This window comes from Triturus cristatus, chromosome 6, assembly GCF_964204655.1.
Source record: "Triturus cristatus chromosome 6, aTriCri1.1, whole genome shotgun sequence".
Lineage (NCBI taxonomy): Eukaryota > Metazoa > Chordata > Amphibia > Caudata > Salamandridae > Triturus > Triturus cristatus.
In genome coordinates this window covers 487,867,641-487,889,113 of record NC_140589.1, presented here as the reverse complement: position 1 = coordinate 487,889,113, position 21,473 = coordinate 487,867,641, and positions in this window count along the sequence as shown.

Genomic DNA, 21,473 nt, shown 5'->3' with positions numbered 1-21,473 from the left:
ACCTCAAATAGGCTTCACGCTTGTGAGTATAGGGCAGCGTGTTGGGTGTTGCAGGGGGGACACCCAACACAACACCCATTACCCTCACCTTTCACGCCACGTGAATTGTATAAGTGGGCCTTGGTTACATGGCAGCAGTTTACACTGGCTTGTAAGTGGTGCTAAGCCCCTATCACCACCCAAAGTCACATCAAGTGACAGTGGCATGGTGATGGGGGCTTGTAAATATGTCCTCCAGTTAGACACATGGATGATACATGCTGTTCTGCTCAGGGTGATTGGATACCTTCGTTTGTGGAAGGATGTTTACAGATATGACTTCCTATGCATTTGTTCACTGCCACTGTTGACTTTACCCAAGGACTGGTTTCCAGGCATGTCAATGTGTCATGGCCACCTCACACCAGGACTGTGATAACTATACAATACCGGTAACTGTATGACACATGTAGATATTTAGATGTAGATGAGTGCATTTTGATGTATCGGGTGAAGGTGACATGTAGCAAGATGACATGCATTGGTGCAACATTGTAATTCTTGCTCAGTGGCATACTTCACTTGGCATACACCTTGACAGGGACTGCATGGTTCTGTGAGCATGGCACACAGACCAAACATGTTGTAGAGTTTATGGGACACATTCCTGATATGCAGAGTCATTACACTGTACTTTTAGATGCATGTCCATTCTGCTAATAGTTGAACATCACATTAGCCCTCCAGTATGCTAATTTTGGACAATATGCAATATGCACCTTTTAGACACAAGGGTGTATATTGCAATGGAGTAGCGATACATGTATTTATGCAACAAAGATTCACAACATGCTTTGTCACTTTGGGAACACATGGCTGCATCTCATGAACAGGCCAATGGGCATATTGACTGGAGAGGTGCCAGAGTGTCGCATTGGCCTCTTTGGCTCAACACCACACTCAGCCATCTTGGCAACACAGGGCTGCATCTTATTGACAAAAATATGATGCAGCCCCGTGAACCACCCAGCTCTGGGGCAAAAGTTAGCAGGCCACCACCGATGATGACACACATGCACCAACGTGCAAGGGTGTCTGAGTCAAGTTGAAGATTGTACATATGCATGAAGGGGGACCTTACTGTACATACACATTCTTCCCCACAGCACAGGCATCCCTGCACGATGGTGCATCCAAGGGATCCAGCTCTTCCTGTGGCGCTGGACTCCAACCTCCGGTCTGCAGTGCTGCCTGCCGATTGTTGGACAGTTTCAGCAGGGTCTTGGGCTTAGCTTCATGCCAGCACTTCTTGCAGTCTGTCACTGTCCTCTTGACCTCTGCTACAGCATTCACCTTGGCTACAATAGACTGCCATATTGGATTTTGTGTTTCCAATGAAACTGTGGAGCTGACAAAGAGTTGGTGTTGTTTGTCTGTCACCTCCGCAATCAGGATCTCATTTTGTGCTGGCTGAACCAGTTTCTCCTCTTCCCCCGGGTCTCTGGCTGGTCCTCCTGGCTGTTTGAGGGGTTTAGGTGGTTGCTCTCTCCAACATTTCTTCAGGGCTTTATTTTTTTGGTACTTTGTGGGCTCTTTGTAGTTTATTTTTTCCGCAAAATGTGAAAAAAGTGGCAACATGCTGATTAAAGTGCATTTTCTGCCCCTGACTGGCTGGCAGTCACTTTTTCACATTAGCGGCAAGATTTTTATCACCATAACGCTGGTCTTAACGTCGACAATTCCCGCTGCGGTGAGAAACTATCGCCAAGAAGTGACGTATTGTAAACACGTCTGTAACATGGCGATTGTTTTTAGCGGTAGGCGGCAGTAAGAAAATTGCCACTAACTAAAGTTAGCGTTAGTTAGCCGCAATTCTTGTGCATATACCACTTAGTGAGCTAATTTAGAAGCAGGACTGTACGTCAAACTCTCATCTGAATTGATATATTTTTGGAATGTACAGTTGGGCTACGTCATCCATATATTAAACATTGTTTGGCCTACTGGAAAACATTTTCAGTGAAGGAAAAGTGATGTGTCAAATATTTAGGCTTAAAAGTAATATTTCACATTTTTATTTTTCACGTCTAGAAGAATGTTAAGATACGGTGATACACATTAACAAGCTTTTCGTAGCTTTCGAAGACCACACCGACTAGGATGTAAATCTAATCAATAGAATCAGATAATATTGTCAATAGCTATCTTACAAAATGTTCACTTCTGATAACACCCTGACATTTTTCCACTGAATTGGGATTAGCAATCATATTTGATTTAGTTATCACTAACTCAACCTAATTATGGTTATAGGAGTTGATCAATACAGTTCATCTGATGATATTTTTGTCGCAACATATCAAAGTATATCAAAAATGCACAACAAATATCAAGGAATCAGCTTTAACATGAAAAAGTCTGTGTGTTTTCATCCAGCTAGTTATATCAACCAGACCCCCATTTTCAAACCAAAAATATTGTGAATCATCCTTTATTCTCACAATGGGATAGATGTTTTTTCTCAGGTGAGGGATAACGATGAGTAAAAGCTGCATACATTATATTATAAGACAAAGCTGGCAGATATGGAGCTTATACACAGTCATCGTTTTGTATTTAATTAAGACACTCAGGTTCACTTTTAAGAACAAAGGGACTTATTGACAAGCCATGTACAGTACATCACCAAACATCACTTTCTGTGACATTCTGGAGGTGCTTGGGGTTTAGCCATATCTACGAGGCCACTTAAAGCCACGCTGTTTGACTTTTCTTGGCCTTGTTGGTATAGAGTGAAGCAACACAGCACAAGTCGCTGTGTTGCCTCACACTGCATCGGGTAGGTGTGCCACAGATGTGCAGTGGGTATTCCAAAGCATCGTCTAAGTTTTTGACACATTCCCAGATTTACAACATTTCATAAATCTGAGAATGGGTTAAAACCATGTGCCTCCAAGGGGTGGTGTAACAAGGAGAAATAAAAAAAAATCTTCTTGTTTTTTTCCTCTTTCCATGTGTGCTGCATACATAGAAAGCGGAAAACACCACTAATGATTGTTTCTGTGCAGGATTGTGATTCTTCCTGAAACTATCATGCTAACAACACAGACACCCTTGCACCATGGTACATGTGTGCCTGTATAGGCACATGGCTGTTAATTGTGTGTCATTGCCTGCTGAAGGGACAGAAATGCAGCATATTTTGTAAATATGGTGTATTCCTGTGCTTTTATATCGGTTTTGGGCAGTGGAGCAAAATGACTTGTGGAGCTGCCCTATGCCAATTCTTTGTACATATGCCCCAAAATCCTTAGGTTTAAATGCTGAAGTCCGAGTTTCAGCACATAATTATTTGTAGATATTATCCCTCCATACGGGAAATGTTAAGACATCCTAACAGTGAAAGGCAAACAGGTTAACCATTTGTATGTGCAATATCGCCAAAAACATGCAGCTACAAAGAGAGAAGACACCTGAATCTTGACCCAAGATCATGTTTAATCACTTCAACAACTTTGGAAGATATTAGCCCAAATGATCTCCTATGCAAAACCCCTTAAGCAATCAAATACAAATTAGCAAATTAATACAGAGAGGCCGATTCACAGAACTAATCTGAGATAAAATCCTAAACTTACTACTTTTGGTATTCACAGAAGACATTTAGTAGTAGTAAAGTTAGGAGTCCTAACTTTACTACTACTAAATGCCTTCTAGGAATACCAAAAGTAGTAAGTTTAGGATTTTATCTCAGATTAATTCTGTGAATAGACCCCAGAGTCACTGTCCAAGAAATCTTTGCAATAGGTGCTTCTTTGTAAAATAGTCGTTTTTCAATGAAATCATCGAATAATCTTTGAAAAATAGGCATTTTTTATTGAAAGCATCAAATAATCTCCCAACGTGTTTTGAACTATGCTCAATAAACAAGTAATTACCCATTCTTGCCTTTCTTAAAGGGGCTCCAATACTATTAATTGTTGAAAGTGTTTTCAAGGTACAAATAGTAACATACTACATCCGAAATGTAATCTCCAGTTGACAACTTTCTTCAAAGTCAATCTACCTCAGATGATTCCTGGGACCATTCTGAATACTTCTATCTAATTATTGCCTCTTTACTAATGTCCATCTGAAACAAAAATGCTCGGAGGAGTGTGAAAACCAGAAAAATGGCAATTAACATCACCCTGAGTGTCATTTGCAGTTCATAGAAAATTTGAGAACTTTTTAGCCCAATCAATCGGTAAAGAGATCCAGCAAAAATGGATGGATGAGGGTTCAACAAGGCAATTGGTGTTCCAGTTTATGATCAATTTTAGCTCATGCCTCCAACAGCTTTAGCTATTATTGGCAGCAGACCTACTGAATCCAACAGTTTTTGGGTCTGCCCTTCACTCTGCTTGTATGAAATTTGCCTTTTCTCCAGCATCTACCTACCACGGCAATGCATTGGCTGCTTCTCATTGCTAATACAGTGGCAGACAGCCATACTTGTATAGGTTTTCAAACATTTCAAGACAGCGGCTCGTGCAAGTGGTGAGTACAAATTGCAGCAATATTATAATGCTTTTTATTATGCTTCATGTAAAACCATTCCAAAATAGCTGTTCTGCATGGAACTGCATGGATGAGCAAAAAGACCAAATTGGAATATTTCTTCTTAAGCATACCAAAAAGTATTCAAAGATGGCCAATTTGCAAACGCAAGATTGTGCGAACACAATTTCATAAATTTCAGTGGTGCCTGCCATAAACAGTAGTAAAATCAAATGTGAGACTGCAGGACCATTTTGACTGCTAGTTGCTAGTTTTCTGACTCTGATTGTGCCCTGGACTCTGCTGACCATACCCAGAACCTGGGCTATGATTAAAAGTGCATGGTATGTGTTAGACTTGGACCTTTTTGCAGGGTTATCCCCACACTTTTTGCTTCCTCCTCCTATTTTTCCTGACCTGTTGTTATTGGCTTTAGGACTCTGGGCACTTTGCCACTGCTTATCAGTGCTAAAGTGCATATGCTATCTGTGTAAATTGTTATTATGGATTGGTGTTTCGATCATTGGCATATTTGATTCACTGGTAAGTCCCTAGTAAAGTGCTCTAAGTGTGCCAGGGCATGTAAATCAAAGGCTACTAGTGGGTCTGCAACACTGATTGTGCCACCAACATTAGTAGCCCTGAAGAGATATCTCAGACCTGCCACTGCGTGTCTATGCACACTTTTAAGCTTGCAAGTTGACCTGCCAAGTACACCCACTTACCAGGCCCTAACCTTCCTTTTTTTTTACAAGTAAGGCACCCATATGGTAGGCCCAAGGTACCCCCATGGGCAGTGTGCAGTATATGTGAAAGGTAGGACATGTACTGGTGTGTGTGACATGTCCTGATAGTGAAATACTGCTAATTTAGATTTTCACTATTGAAAGGCTATCTGCTCCATTGGATAGAATGGGAGATACTTTGTATACATCTTACAAGTATAGCTTCCCATTGGGACAAGATAGAGAAGTAGAGACCCGATTCACAAATGTAAACTGAGACGAAAGTCTAACTTTTCAACTTTTGGTATTCACACAGGGAATTTGCTGCTCATAAATGCCCTTTGTGAATACCAAAAGTTCAACTTCGTGACTTTCAGTTTCACAAAGGGCATTTACCAGTAGCAAATGCCCTTTGTGAACACCGAAAGTCATAGAGTTAGACTTTCATCTTATTTTACCTTTGTGGATCGGGCCCATGAAGTTTAGGTTCTCTGAACTCAGAATTTATTAACGCATCTTTTAGTAACAATGGTTTTCACATTGTGTGTTTTAAAATGCCACTTTTAGAAAGTAGGCATTTTCTTGTTGCACCATTTCTTGTGCCTCTGTCTGCTTGTGGATTGACTTTCTAGTTTTGGAGTGACAGGGGCTGGGGATGTTCATTCACAGTAGACAGCCACTGGGGTTGAGGTGTGCCTGGCCCTTCCTTGATGACTCAAAGCCGAGCTGAATGGGGCTTGGCTGCATTTAGAGTAGTGTGATGAGATTTTTTTTGCACCTGAAAAGGGCATGTCTCCCTTTCACAATGCTGTATCAACCCCTGTGGTCATATTGGATGAACAACAGCTGTCTAAAACTAAACTCAGAGAAAACAGAGGTCCTCGTCCTTGGATCCTCCCCCACTGCGCGGGACAGCTCCTGGTGGCTCCCTGCCCTCGGAAACCTACCCACCCCAATGGACCACGCCCTGAACCTCAGCATCATTCTAGACTCCTCCTTCACCATGACTCACCAGATCAGCGCAATCACCTCCAGCTGCTTCAAATTCCTCCACATTCTCCGCAAGATCTTCAAGTGGATCTCTCCGAATGCAGAAAGACCGTCACCCACGCACTCATAACCAGCAGACTGGACTACGGGAACGCCCTCTACAACATAATCAACAATACCCTGCTACACAAACTCCAAACCACCCAGAACAACGCAGCCAGACTCGTCCCTGGAACCCCATGACATGAGCACATGACCCAGCACCTACGAGACCTCCAATGGCTTCCCATCGAGAAGAGAGTAACCTTCAAGCTATTCACCCATGCCCACAAATCCCTCCACATCATCGGACCAAAATACCTCAACGAAAGAGTCTCCTTCTACGTACTCAAAAGGAACCTCTGCTTCGCGTACCTCGCCCTGGCAGAGACCCGACGCACCTGCAAAACCAGAGCAGGTGGAAGGGGCTTCTCCTACGTCACAGCAAAGACCTCGAACGAGCTCCCAGTCAACATCAGATGCTCCCCCACTCTGCACACCTTGAGGAAGAGCCTCAAGACCTGGCTCTTCGACTTCAACTGATCTGGAGCTGCACCCCCCTTGCGGACTCTCACGGGAGAGTAGTGTGCTTTACAACCCCCTCATTGATTGATTGATTGATTGATTGAAATTGCACCAGTGAAGAAAGAACAGGTTTGGACTGGGATCAGAGACTCTTGCACAAAGAGAACAAAGACAAAATGGGGTATAAGTGGCAGACCTTAAACCCCAGAACGTTAGATCACTTCTGGACTCAAGAGGAACCTTTGCCAAGGAGAAGAGCTGACGAGCTGTGAGGAGGAGTACTGCTCCTTTGCTGTGTACTGTGTGGGGTTGGCCTACAGTTGCTGTTTCTGCCAAGGAAAAGACTGGAACTTTGCCGTGAACCTGCTTGAAGAAGATCTCCAAGGGCCTGTGTGTGCTGACCTCCTGTTCTGAAGTCTCAGGGACACACAGACTTCACCCACAGCTCCCCTGAGCTCTGTTGCTGAGAGTTCTGACCAGCCAGGAGGTGCCTATTCCCGTTGTGTTGCTCTGGAGGTTGTTCCTGCTATTGGGAGCAGGAAGAAACCTGAATAACTGAAGAAATTGATGCATCATCCATCTTGCAGCTGTTTTTCCCAACGCAGCACCGCCATGCAAGAAGAATCTCTGTGGTACACCACACCACTGCAGAAACGATGCAGCGCCTGTCACCGCTGCAAGTACCGATGCATCAAGGGCTCGCAGCTGAAGAAACCGACGGAGCACTGCTCGACGTCGGCGCATCAATCGCTGGCCAATCCTGGTCTTCCCGATGCATCACCTGAGGACCAGAACAGTATTGGAGGCAACACATCACTTCCCCCTACAGACCGGATTAGACGCATCACTTCTCCTGCGTGCAGCAGAACTGTTGATTCGCCTCCCCAAGGTCTCAGGGATATCGTTTTCTATGGACCAAGTTGTTTGAAACCTTTTCAAAGTCATCTTAATACATGTATGTTGGATTTTTGTCATTTTGGTCTTTTTGAGCTTAGATAAAGATACTTTATTTCTATACTAGTGTGGTGTCAATTTGTGGTGTTATTACTGTATTACTATGTGTTTTGAGTACAAATACTTTACACATTGCCTTTGGGATAAGCCTGTTTGCTCGTGCCAAGCTACCCACGGGGTGAGCAGGGGTTATCTAAAGTGTGTATCCCTTTACCATGACTAGAAGCAAGGGTCCCTATTTAGACAAAGGTATCAACCTCTGCCAACTAGAGACCGCCAATTCTAACAGGAATTAGGTATAATTAAAATAGGTACTGACAGACCCCTGTAAGTCCCTAGTATACAATAAGGAAAGGGGAATTAAACTACAAATAATGCCCTAGTATGAAATAGGGTAGGAAGGTTAAGAGTCCCAGTAGATTTCCTGCACTGGGGTGTGCAGTGCTGTGTTGCCTGCTGTCAATTTAAAGACAGCCTTGCTGTGCAGAGTTTCTTTAAATTTCAATGCAAATTCAAATATGGAATTAAAGGTACTTTCAAAGTAGCAATTTGCCTTATTTATATATGTAATTCACCCCCAAGGTCTCACTGAGGTGCCGTATGTGTACGACGTAAGTATAAACAGGGACATTATAAACAATGTTTTATAAACCTTGGTTAGGGGAAAAAGTGCCACATTTTTGTTTCCTTATAGTAGATAACTAGCTACATAGCATAACATTGGAAAATTTTATTTGAGTATAAATATTGACAGAAGCAAAGTGAAAATCTCATTCAAGGACTTAAAATGATAGATCCTACAACTTGCCATAATTAGATTTATAATAGCTATCACAGAAAAACATTTATTAAACTTTCTTTTCTGGAAGCCAAAATCCAGCATTCCAGCTACCCTCCGTGGAATGGCTAGCCTCTGTCAGGCTAGGACAAGCTGTCTTAATGAGGTGTGAAATGGTCTGCTAAAGAGACAATGGATTTCCTGAGGGAGGAGAACTGCAGCTGCAGACGCTAAAGGCAGGATGAGGGAGGGGTGGCCAAACTGGTCTTCAAAGGGAGAATAACACTTTAGGGTAGCACAGGCTCACCTCCACATCCTGCAACCCCATCCACATAGGAGCCCCTGTAATTATTTTAGGGAGAGAGATGGAAGGGAAATTTTAGGGAATCGTAGCCACACCAGTGGGTTGGCTTAGCCTGATCTAACTTCCAAGGAGAGAATTTCTCCATGTTGTATTTTTAAAGAATAATGCTTTCTGACACAAGAATATGCCACACTTTGAAAAAAAGTGGCCATACACCTGTGTGGCACCCTACATCCTATATGTCAAGGGTGTCCCTGTGCTTGACCACTTAGGAACACAGAATAAATATGGAAGAGTTGCCAAGCAACTCAGATCTGCGTTCTGAGACTACAAGGAGAAGAAGGACTGCTCTACTGGAAACCTGGCCTGCACCCCAAGGCCTGCACTCTGCTGTGCATTCTGGGACTACAGCCCTAAGTACTTTGCCTTGCTTCAAGAAGGGATAAGGAGTGGACTCCCTGCAAGTAACAGATAAACAGAGCCTACCTGCCTCATCGCCACTAAGAAATCCCTATCCTGGAGTGCATCCAGTGGACTTTTAAGGACTTGGCTAGGTGAATTGTGGGAATTGTAACCCCATCATCCCAAAGACCATCTCAAAGATTCCAGACCCCTGGATTGGTGTAGTGGAAAACTTTGAACCCTCAAGGAGACCCTCTGGAAGAAGATCCAGACGTTTGAAGCAACATTTGTAAAAAGTCCCATAAGTTGACCAGATGCATTCTGGGAGTGTAGTCCCAGACCCCAAGAGGCAAACCAGGGCATCTGAAGCCTTGGCTGATGCTGTGGACCACTTTCCTGCATCAAGAAACACTTCTGAAAGTAAGTGTAAAGAACTCTTGGTTTGTCCTGGTTCAGCGCAACCTTTTTTTATCCCTTTGAGTGCGTATTGCTTCTAAGTGCTAGGTTTACATTTACATTTTTAAAAATCATATCTCTTCTTCCCTACATTGGATTCTTGGCATCTATTTGTTCATAACAATGTATACTATTGTTATAAACTGTTGTTGGTTTTTTAGTTTGTATTATGTCTTACTTATTTAATGTTTTAGTGTTTTAAAGGATTTACACACCTTTCTCCTAAGGTAATCCTGCCTGCATGTTGCCAGCTACTAAGGGTTGAGCAAGGGAATGATTTACTGAGACCTTGACCAAACCTTTCATTGCTTTTGTGGCAGGTCCCTACTTATCACTAATAATAAACCACTTTCCAGCACCAAAGCAATAAACGGGAAGGCCCATTGATCTGTATTTTGGTGCCATAGGTGAGCCGTAATAAATTCGCCAAACATTATTATGAATAAGGTCCATTATGGCCCTCTGTTAAGTCAGGGAATCATGGCTAGTGTTCCATAATTTTTCTTTCTACTATTATCCAGCCATGGAATTTATTTAATGGTAATATTTGCACAATTAGAATCTGACTTTTTTTTTTGCTTTAGGCATATAGATGTAGCATTCTTTCCATTTTTCTTATGATACTTGATTGATGACACTAAATATAGCAGTATACATATGTAGGGATCACAGAAGCACCACATTAAAATGTGGAGAACATTATAACATCTGCATAGTACTTTCTGTTACAGATCAAATCCTTATCATGTTATCATGTAATCTTTATAAATTACATTTTCTCCTTTGTTTTACTGAAACTAAACATATGTTAAAACACTTGAAGTCCATTTCGTGAAATATGCACATCACCTGCTTTTTATTTCATGCATTTACAGTGCTAAATACAATGATTAATAACACAAATACATACGTTTTGCTTTGTTGATCAAGCATCTCTCGTTGCCTTTTAGTTGATAAAAGCAATCATACTCCTCTGTGGATTCATTGCTTAAGGAGGATCCATTGCAAAAAGATGTATTCACTCTTCTGTGATTGCTGTACTAGTGTATTTTGGGTTCACGAGTCTTATGAATTCTGACAGCCTTGTGGATTAACACTCAAATTATCCCTAACAGAGATGACTATGCACAGTTAACAATATGGCCCAGATTGATTATACATTCAGTACAGCTCAGCAAGCTCTATTTAACATTATAATGCACATTCCTATCCTTTCCTTGCACTGGTGTACAATGTGCTGCCTTGCACTAACGCATGCACTCTTGCACTATGGTGCAAGGGTGCCTGCATTATAGGCAGGACTGGTTCTGTGCAGGAAGGAGCACCTTTTTGACCAAAAACAATCCTCAGAGTTATTTTCCTCTTTCTATGTGCAACACATGTAGATAGAGGAAACAACCAGGAGAAATAAAGATTTTTCTTCTTGTATACTCCTCCCTTGGGTAGGCGTAATATTTTGATGCATTCCTTAGTCTACCGCTAATGGTTAATCTAGGAATCTGCCAAAACCCATGAGTGGATGTGTGGGAACACCTGCAGTCCACCCATGGAATGCTTCCCTAGTGCAGAGTAACGCAAGGCAGTGATTTGGGCTTCCTTGTGTTACTCTAGATATATCAAGCCATGCAGGGCCACACAAGGTGACCTTGCATGGCTTGATAAATATGACTTTAGTGTTGTGTCACAACTGTGATCCCTTGTTTGGTGCAAAGGCAGCGTCACACTATGATAAATATGGGTGCAAATTTAGCAGGATACTTTATTTTCTCCTGTGGTGATTTTGCTTTAATAGTCCTTTCAGCTATGATCTCATACCATTCTAAGTGTGGTTCATTACCAGTGAACCAGGATTACAACCATTACAGTACTGCTACACCCTCAGTATTTCCGCAGCTGAATGCTTTTTAGAAATATTGGCGATTTTCAAAGATCCCTGAGATAAGTCATGGAAATCTGTGACTGTCACAGATTGTTATGAGCGCTGACCTCAGTAAATGTATCCTCATATTGAAATACTTTGCCAATAGTTTTTTTCTCATTCAATATTTTAATCAATTGCCCTGAACCCTAGCAGTATCTCTTGATGTCTCTGAATAACATGTTTTTATGGTAAAAACATGCAGCAGTGTCATACATATCACACAGACCATCACTTAAATTGCAAACCATCACTTGAATGACAATAATCCTTGAAATGAACATTTCCAAAACCTAATCATTGGACATTCCAGGGACCAATTGGCAGTGGCACCTTTATATTTTACAGCATGTTTGTGCTTCTACCTAACTGTCTATGCAACTGATATCTTGTAAGGAATTGGGACAATTGGTTTGGATTCAGCAGCAATGATATGAGTTTGGTATTACATGGGGGTGGTCATCCCGGGTGGATTCAACAGTAATGATATGAGTTTGTTATTACCTTTAAAGATAACATGGCGGTCATTGATATCATGTTAACTGATATTAACATTCTTATTTGTACATTTGTCATGGCATACATCTACATTGTATTTATCTGTATTGACACTGTTATGTGTACATATGTTATGGTGTACATTGAAACCGTATTCAACAATATTAACATCCCAATAAGGAGCTTGGGTCACAATGATCTTGGGAACAAGGGAGCACATTCGGTTCATCAGTACCCAAATTAGAACACTCGCTGTAGAGGGAAATGGTCGGCTGAGCTCTGTGCATCCTTGGGCCTGGGGGTCGTCAGCTTTGCCGGTTGAGGGTGCAAAAATCAGGACATCTGGGCCACTCTGGAAGTTGTTCTCTTTGGTGGTGATGTCCGTCAATTGCTGCTGGAGCTTAGAGATGTTGGAGTCCGGACTGGACTCTCACGGTCTTTGTTTGTTGCAAGGGGTCCGGTAACCCTGGTATTGTCCCTATGCAGCTCAAGTTGGTTGTGGAGTCCTCTCACTTGGTGAGTGTACAGATCTGACCTTCAGGAGTATAGGTATTTCTTCTGTGGTGCTGCGGAGTCAGTCTGGCTAGGAAGAGGCACCTTGGTAAACTGGGCTTTACTTTTCACTGCTTGCGGACTGCAGGGGAGAAGCTCCTCCACTCCAAGGGACATTGCTACTAATTTTAAAAGGGGGTGGCAGTCTCCCAGGGTTCTTTGATGCTTGCCAACTGCACGACAAAATTCTGGTTGCAATTGTCAAATCAAATCAAATCAAATCAGGGACATTTGTATGGCACACATATCACTCGGAAGTCTCATGGTGCTTGCAGACGGCTCTGATAAGATACTTGCTTAGTTGTCAAATAGCCAAGATTTCAATTTTTTCGAAAACAGTTATGATCTGAAATGGTGCGTAGGTTAAGAGGGAGTTTATTCCATATCTTGCCATGCAAATTCTGAGGGGCGTTCTGAGGGACTCATTACTTGATCTGAGCACCCTGCCGGGCTGGTACCATCGTAGTTTTTTGGACCAATAACCAAGGCCTTTTCCGTACATGTTTTTATGAGTCAGACAGAGGGTCTTAAACTGGACTCTCTGTCTAAGAGGAAGCCAATGTAAAGACCTCAGACAGGGGGCAGCCGGGGATCTAGGCTGAAGGTTCAAAACCAATCTCACCGCCGTGTTCTGCAGGATTAGAAGTTTAGTCAAATAACTTTCATTTATCGAGGACAGCAGGGCATTTCCATAATTCATGCGATATATATCAGGCCCTGTACTAGTGGTTTCCTGGCCTCCGTAGGGATCCATTTGAAAACCTTCCGAAGATTACGCATCACTCCAAAACATGAGCCAACTATATGGCTGATCTGATTTTTCATTGACAACTGACTGTCCATGTGGAAGCCTAAATTTTGCATCGTAGGTTTGGGTATTGGACAGGAGCCAAGGTTCCGGGGCCACCAGTCATGAGACCAATGCTCGCTGGCTTTGCCAAAGAGCATGATCTCAGACTTACCTCCATTTAGTTGGAGATGATTTGAGCTCATCCACCTGTCAATGTGGGACATACATTTTTTAAAACGCTGTTTAGTTTCTGATGGATCTGGGCCAAGGGTGACCAAGATCTGTGTGTTGTCAGCGTATGACACGACAACAAAACCATATGATCTGATCACCCCGGCCAATAGAGTCATGTACAGATTAAAAGAGTCGGACTCAGGATGGAGCCCTGTGGCACTCACATCTTGACCGGCCTGCTACATGAGACAGTGTTTCCCACCTGGACGTTGTAACATGGTCAGTTAGATAGCTTTGAAACCATTTTAAGGTGTTCCCCCTGACACCAATCTCCCGGAGCTGATGTGCTAAAGTACTATGGGAGATGGTGTCAAAGGCCGCGGAGAGGTCAAGCAAAACAAGAATTATTGACTTGCCCCTATCCAGAGCTAATCTAATGTTGTCAGTTACCTCCACCAATGCTGTCTCTGTGCTATGGGCCGCCCTGAAACCCGACTGTTTGGGATCCAGTAGCCATGGTTTTCTAAATAGGTGACAAGCTGTTGGTTTACTAATGATTACAAATGTTTCCCGAAATAGGAAAGCAGCGAGATAGGCCGATAATTCAGACAAAGTTTAGGATCAGCTGTGGGTTTTTATAGGATAGGCCTAACCCTGGCAGCTTTCCATAGATTCGGAAATTCTGCTTCCGATAGTGATTTATTAAATAGGTTAGTTAGAATTTCCATTACTACTGGTGCGATATTTGGAAAAAATTTAGGAGGCACTGTGTCGGTGGAAGAGCCAGATTTTATTTTCTGCATGGCTGTTTCCACTGACTCAATGCTGCAACTGGCAAGTTTGTCCAGGATGTGCGGGGGATCTAGAAGTGGGTTGGGCGCATCTTCTAATAGATCATCATTTGTATTTTGGAGCGGAAAAGAATGGTGGATGATGGAAATTTTTTCTTCAAAGAATTTAGAGAGTGAATCGGCCCAATCTTGAGAGTTTGGGGTTTGTGATTGGGTAGGAGGGGATGTGAATTCTTTTAGGATTCTATAGAGCTCCTTACAGAAGTTTTCTGCCTTGTCTATTCGGTTTAAAAGAAATCTTTTTTTGCTTGCTTAATGTCCACCATGTAACCATGGTGGATTTTTTTTATATATTTCACCCCTTTCTTTGCTTTTTCTCCATTTATGTTTCGCTCCTCTACACGAGAGCTTTACTGTCTTTAGTTGCTCTGTAAACCAGGGAGCGGTCCTCGGTTTAACTTTTACTTTAGTGAGAGGGGCTATTTTATCTAATGCCACCCTAGGCAGTGTTTGGCTCTAGAAGTCCACCATAAGTCTTATATTCTCACTTTTCTTGCTGCTCTTCTTTATATTCTCTTCTTGATCCGTTGAATCTGAGTTCCTGGTGCCAGGGTAGACACCTAAATATTCAAAGTAGGGATGTTGTGGGGAGTGACAGATAGTAGCCAATGGGCTACCTACCTTTAGGTGGTCTACACCCATAGAATAAATACTTTGTGTAGAAAGTAGACGTAACCTTAAACCAGAGAGCCTAATTCTGCCAAAACTAAGATGGTGGAAATCTATAAGTCGTGTTGACTTCAGGTAGCCCACCTTAGGTGTGGTACTAGGGGAACATGCCTCCTGACTGGCAAATGTTACCATCTGTCCTGGTGCCGAAATGGGCCCTGGGCAGGGGTTAGCATATCCCCTGTCTGGGGAAGCCTTGGGTCACATATCAAAGGTGGCAGAGGCCTTTGAAGCCTCTTGGCGTGATATGCTGAATACTTAGCCTTCCTGTTTGGAGGATGTAGCAACACCTCCGGCCGGAGCAGGCATTGGTTCTGCCCTCAGAGAGCACAAGCTCTCTCCTGCAGGGGTCAGAAACCTGTCTGTGCTGGCAGGCTGGTCTGCACCAGTCAGCCAGTACACACATAGTAGGTAGGTTTTCAGGGAGACCTTTAAGGTGCCTCCTGGGTGTATGTATTGATTAATCCATCACTGGAATCAGTGTGGGCTTATTAATGAGATGTTTGATAACAAACATCTCTATTTTCAGTCCATTATATAGCTGGGGAACTCGTAAACATCAGTGTCCAGTACATGTACTCGAAATGGCTTCTCTGTTCACTTGTAATATCTAAGAATTGACTTAGACATCACAAGGGCATATCTGCTTATGTAGATATGTCCATATATGTAGGTGGTATACTGCACACTGCCTTACGGTTGTAAGGCCTGATACATGGGTGACCTACCTGTACTGCATGCAGCGTCTGTAGGCATGGCACACCTTGTGCCTTCACTTTTCTCTGCACCATTTCACATAACCTGCAATGGCAGCTTGCATGTTGGTCTTGAGAAGTCCCTTAGGGTGGCAAAATACATGCTGCAGCTCTTGGGGACCCTCTTTAGCCTCCTTGTCCTAGGTACGATGGGGTACCATTTACTAGAGACTTACAAGAGGTGCTATAGATGTTGCCAATGCACTCCTGTCAAAACTGCATCAGATACTAGGCACAAAGTAAGGGTGACTTTGTTAAAAAAGGACACATTCCTGCACATGGTCACACTGTCTACTATATATCTCAGAGGTGCAATCTCAGTGTAGTTGATCCTAGGCCTTTGCCCATAATTCCATGCTTGAAGGTAAGGCTGGCAGGGTTTCACAACTTCCACTCCCCCCACAGAAACTAAGGTCACATCTGCATTCCTTTTCCCCATCTCTGGGCAATCCTCTATCCCCACACTTACACTAGCAATCCACTTGAACTGCCCACCGATAGGGTAGTTGTTTTTGCTTAATGCATCTTCCCTTTTGTTTCCTGGCTGCAAGCAATCAAAACACAGCCATGCCTTTGTAGGGTCATAAAGTTTTTGCTGGTACTCTTTACCTTGGTAAGTGGATTAGCTCCATGAACTCTCTCCATGGAGTGGTGTTTGGTGACCTTTTGAGAACTATTTCTGTTGTTTTAGCTTGGTGAGTCAGGGCATTCCCCTGGGAGGTGACCTGCCCTCCTTTCTTCTGATCATCTCCCTGGTTCTTCTTGGTCACCCCTGTGCAAACCCATTAACCAGCCATTGTTAGAAGGCGGACCGCTGGGGAGTCGGCGGGACCACCCAGTGGGCCTCCTTACTGCAAGGAAGTAGCCGAGCGCCGCTGAGAAGCCTCCTAGGAGAGGTCCTTCCCCTATAATCGTACTATCCCAGTAACACCACCACACAGGACTCGACACGAGTATCAGTTCTCATATATCTTTATCGATAATTATCGTAGGTGTCTTTGGCAATATGTACAGGTGGATCGAGGGATCCGCAAGGAGTCTCAATGTCTTTGTGGGGAAGGGGTAGCGGGACAGTCTCAGTTTATGCCTGGTACGGGGGTACCCTGCGCCCAGGTATTAAGCCTCAAGCTGGGAGGGACTCCGGGAGTCGGAGCGTCGGGTGCCGGACACAAGGGCGGCTCAAAGAGGTCGAGCCGCGATGGAATCAGCAGGGCTCGGCGGGTCAGTTCAGCTAGTTCGAGCCGCGACGAAGTCAGCAGGGCTCCGATGGTAGCTCAGCGAGGTTGGGCCGCGACGGCGTCAGCAGGGCCCCGAGGTTTCCGTGAGGATCTTATTCTCAGCAAGGCGGAGCCGCGACGCAGTCAGCAGGGCTCGAGGTACAGTTCCAGGTAAGAGTCTTTTCTCCGTAGGGTCAGCCGCGATCCGATCAGCAGGGCTCTCGACTCCAGGATACAACTGCTGTCCTGGTGCGGGTTCGCCCCAGATATAGGTCTGGAGCCCTTTGATGTCCGGACCCTTGCGTCCGGGGGGGCGGAGAGGCCGGGCTGGGAGAGGCCAGACACCCAGCGGGAGAGGCGCCAGTGCCCAGGGAGACCGGAGAGCGATCCACCCAGGCGTTGGGCGACGGTTGGGGGTCCCATCGACACTCCCCTCCTCCGGGATCGGGGGATTGGCCACATGGTGCCCCCCGGCCGGATCTTGGTACCTCAATGTCGGGATTTCGCTGGGTCCGCGGCCGGGGGGGGGGCCGGGTCACGTTGGCTGGTGCGGGTAGATGTGTACAATCCAGGGGGGACCCCGAAGGGTGAAGAGGTCCCCGGTCAGCCTGAAAAGGGGCCAGGACCACGCCACGAGGCCGGGTCCAACAGCCATCTCACCCGTTTCCCCGGGACTAGACGACATTTTAAAGTCAACTAGATACTGGTGCAACTTCTCTGTGGGGCAGTTGGCCAATATGTGCTCTTTCATGATCAAATTGTATAGCCCCTCATCGATACTTACCTTTTTACCCTATATCCAGCCCTCTAGTGCCTTCACTGATATGTCTGCCAAGTCAAACCACGATTGGCACTGACTTTCTGGGAGTCCCTAAACTTCATTATGTATCGTTCAGTAGTTAGACCAAACTTTCTGATCAAGCCCTGCATCATGTGGGGTTATGATTAAGCCACCTCCCACTCTAAAGTCAAGAGCCTGATACTGTCAGCCATTTGTCAATGTCATCACCCTCTGGTACTTTGGCACAAACCCGTGGGTAGTCTTGGGTCAAACCCACCATCCTTGGACACTTCTGTCTCCTCTTCACTGCCACCATCTTCTGCTCTATCATCCCTGGTGGTTCTCCTCTCCTCACGTGCTCACTTCTTCTTGGCTAGGGTCTGTCGGGCTTGCTCTGCCTCATGCCTGTTGTGTGGTGGAGGCAGAGTGGTTCAGGCATAAAGCTGTTGTGTTCCAGAAGAATAGCACTTCACGTTCTAGCCGACACATGTGTCTCTTCCGCTTACTGTTCACTTACCTGTTTCTTCTGGGTCATGATGTGTTGCAGTCAACGTCCCTCGCTGTGCTTCTGGTTTGGTGGATTTGTTTTGTTTCTTTTGTTTGCGGTCGAACTCCACAGCTCTGTTCCTATAAGTTGGATTACATCCTGTAAAAGATAAAATAAAAATTAAGGTATCGCTTCCTGCAGTACTGGGGTAATGCGCTGTTGTGCTAAGCTCTATATATGTTCTATGTACCAGTTATCTGATCATAGCCCTCACAGCTTTAAAGATCCAATTTTCTTTGTGTACATTGTTGTAGAAGCTGTAATACAGAAAGCATTTCATTAGGTGTCTCCTGATGATTTAAGCAGAAGTATATCACATAGCCCTGCATATTTGTGCATGTTTTCTTTTTTTTAATTAAGAGGAAAAACTTAAGTACTATTTACTGCCTTCTGGTCCTTTTATGGATTTGTTTACCTTTTAGGGCTATTCTTGTTTCCTTGCTTTCTCCTGATTTAGGTGGGTGTTTACAGTGTTACATTTATTTCCACACTCTGTTTATTCTACTGTGCCGGGTACACACTATATTTCTCGTTTCTATTTTATATTTTGCACATTGCTCCTATAGATCCAGAGTCTAAATTATATGTGGAAGAGGGGAGTTTAACAGGTAGAAAACAAAATTACTACATAGAAACCTAGACCTAAGGTGAATTATATCACCCAGAACAAAATACAGAAACTGAGTAAAGATCTTAAAAAGTTCTCAGTCGAAAAGATGCACCCCTACGCAAGAGAGGATTATACCATACCTGACCAAAATGATGATGATTCCTCAGGAGATACATCCAGCAATAACTCTGACTGGAGCAGCGATGATGGCGATGATGGCTTCAACCCTAGACGAGGCAGAGGTCAATTCAGACGGAATCAACGTCGACGAGGGAATAATTGGCCCATGCCACGCTACTATGACCAACCACAGCATTTTTTCCAACCGTTTATACCTAACTACCAAGGCTGGATGAACCCCTATTTCCAGGGACCTAACACCATGGGCCCCATGATGAATACTCCACCACCTCCTTTTTTAGGGAGAGGCCAACACACCCAACGAGGAAGAAGAAAAGGAGTAACCTGGAACGAACAGGAGAGACAAGTGCACACCCGCAGCATGTCCAAAGAACAACCGGGCCCCAGCAACGCGAGTCATTGGTGATAAACCTGGCCAACATCACACTCACGAAAGATCAAGAAGACGTACTAAATAGAGGACTAGGTTTTGTCCCCACTCCTCCACTGGATGTCTTCAAGGTCAAATGCGAACTGTCAGAGTTTTGTAGAAAAATCAAACTCAAAGCCTTTTTTAAGAATCAAGGGAGTGAGATCACGAGAAGTGACACCGGCTTAAGACCTAAATCAACCTTCTGCCCTCCAAACCACATGGTCCCATTTGAAATACTAGCCTTCGAACAAGCTATTCTGAAAGAAGTGGACAACATCAAACCATCGTCCAACAAACCCTATGTCAACATCACAAGACGGGAGAAACAAGCAATGGAAGAATTAAGCAAAAATGAAAACATAATTGTCAAACCAGCTGACAAAGGAGGCGGTATCGTCCTCCTTGACAAACAAGGATACAACAAACAATGTCTGGACCTCCTATCAGATGATACATTTTATGAGAGAATTGCCAATGATCCAACCAAGAGGTTACAGAGAACAATAAATCTTATGGTTGAAGAAGCACAAACAAACCAATGGATATCCAAACATGAGGCAGACTTCCTTAGAACGAAATCACCCAAAACTCCGTATTTCTATTCTCTACCCAAGACTCACAAAAACCGAGTACCACCACCAGGACGACCCATCGTCTCAGGAATCGGTTCAGTTTTAGAACCCTTGTCACAATTTGCTGACCAGTTTCTCAAACCCTTGGTGCAAAATACACCTACGTATTTAAAAGACACTCGGGACCTTCTGATTCTACTTGACAATCAAACCTACAATGAAAACACCATGTATCTAGTAGGACTGGATGTGGAGAGTCTTTACACCAGCCTCCCACAACAGAAGACACTTGACACTCTGGAGAACATACTGTTCTCGGGAATTTGGAATCACACTACACCAAGGCACTTCGTATTAGAATGTTGCAGGTTAGCCCTTACAGAAAACTATTTTGAGTATAATGGCACCCTCTTTAAACAACGCCACGGTACTTCCATGGGGAGCACATTTGCTCCAAGTGTAGCGGGACTGTATGTGAGCAATTTTGAAGAACAATACATACAGAACCCCATCAACCCCTACCTAACACAGGTAAGATTTTGGAAACGCTACATAGATGACATCATCTTGATCTGGGAAGATACCGAAGAAATCCTACTCAACTTTCTGGATTGGATTAACTCCAGAGATGATTGCCTAAAGTTCACCCACACGTCAAACAAGAAACAACTTGACTTCCTGGACGTCACTATCTACTCTGAAAATAACACCTTACACACCAAAACGTACTACAAACCTACAGCAAAAAATAGCTTACTTTCTTATCAAAGCTTCCATCCCCGTCCCCTTCGAGACAATTTACCCTACAGTCAATTTCTCAGACTCAAGAGAAATTGCAGTAATCTCAAGGATTACAAGATTCAAGCAAAAGAACTAAATGACAAACTTGTCAGAAGAGACTATCCACAGAGGATAATCAACAAGTGTCAGAAAAGGGCTCGCCACCAGCCGAGGGAAAACCTCCTTCAAACAACCACACGGGAAGAACCAGAAGATCTTCTGACATGTGTCACTACTTATAACACCATAACGAATACAGTGAAAAAAATTGTCAATCGAAATTGGAGGATCCTTACATCAGATACTTTACAATGGCCAAAACCCCGCTTTGCGAACAAAAGAACGAAAAACATCAAAGACTTTCTAGTTCACACGAGACCGACCCCTAACATAGCTAGAGAGACGATCACTGCGGCATGGAATTTAGAACCCATCACAGGACATTATCCCTGCGGCACATGCTCAGTGTGTGATTTGACTAGAATCACCAAGACCATCCAACTTCTCCCGAATCT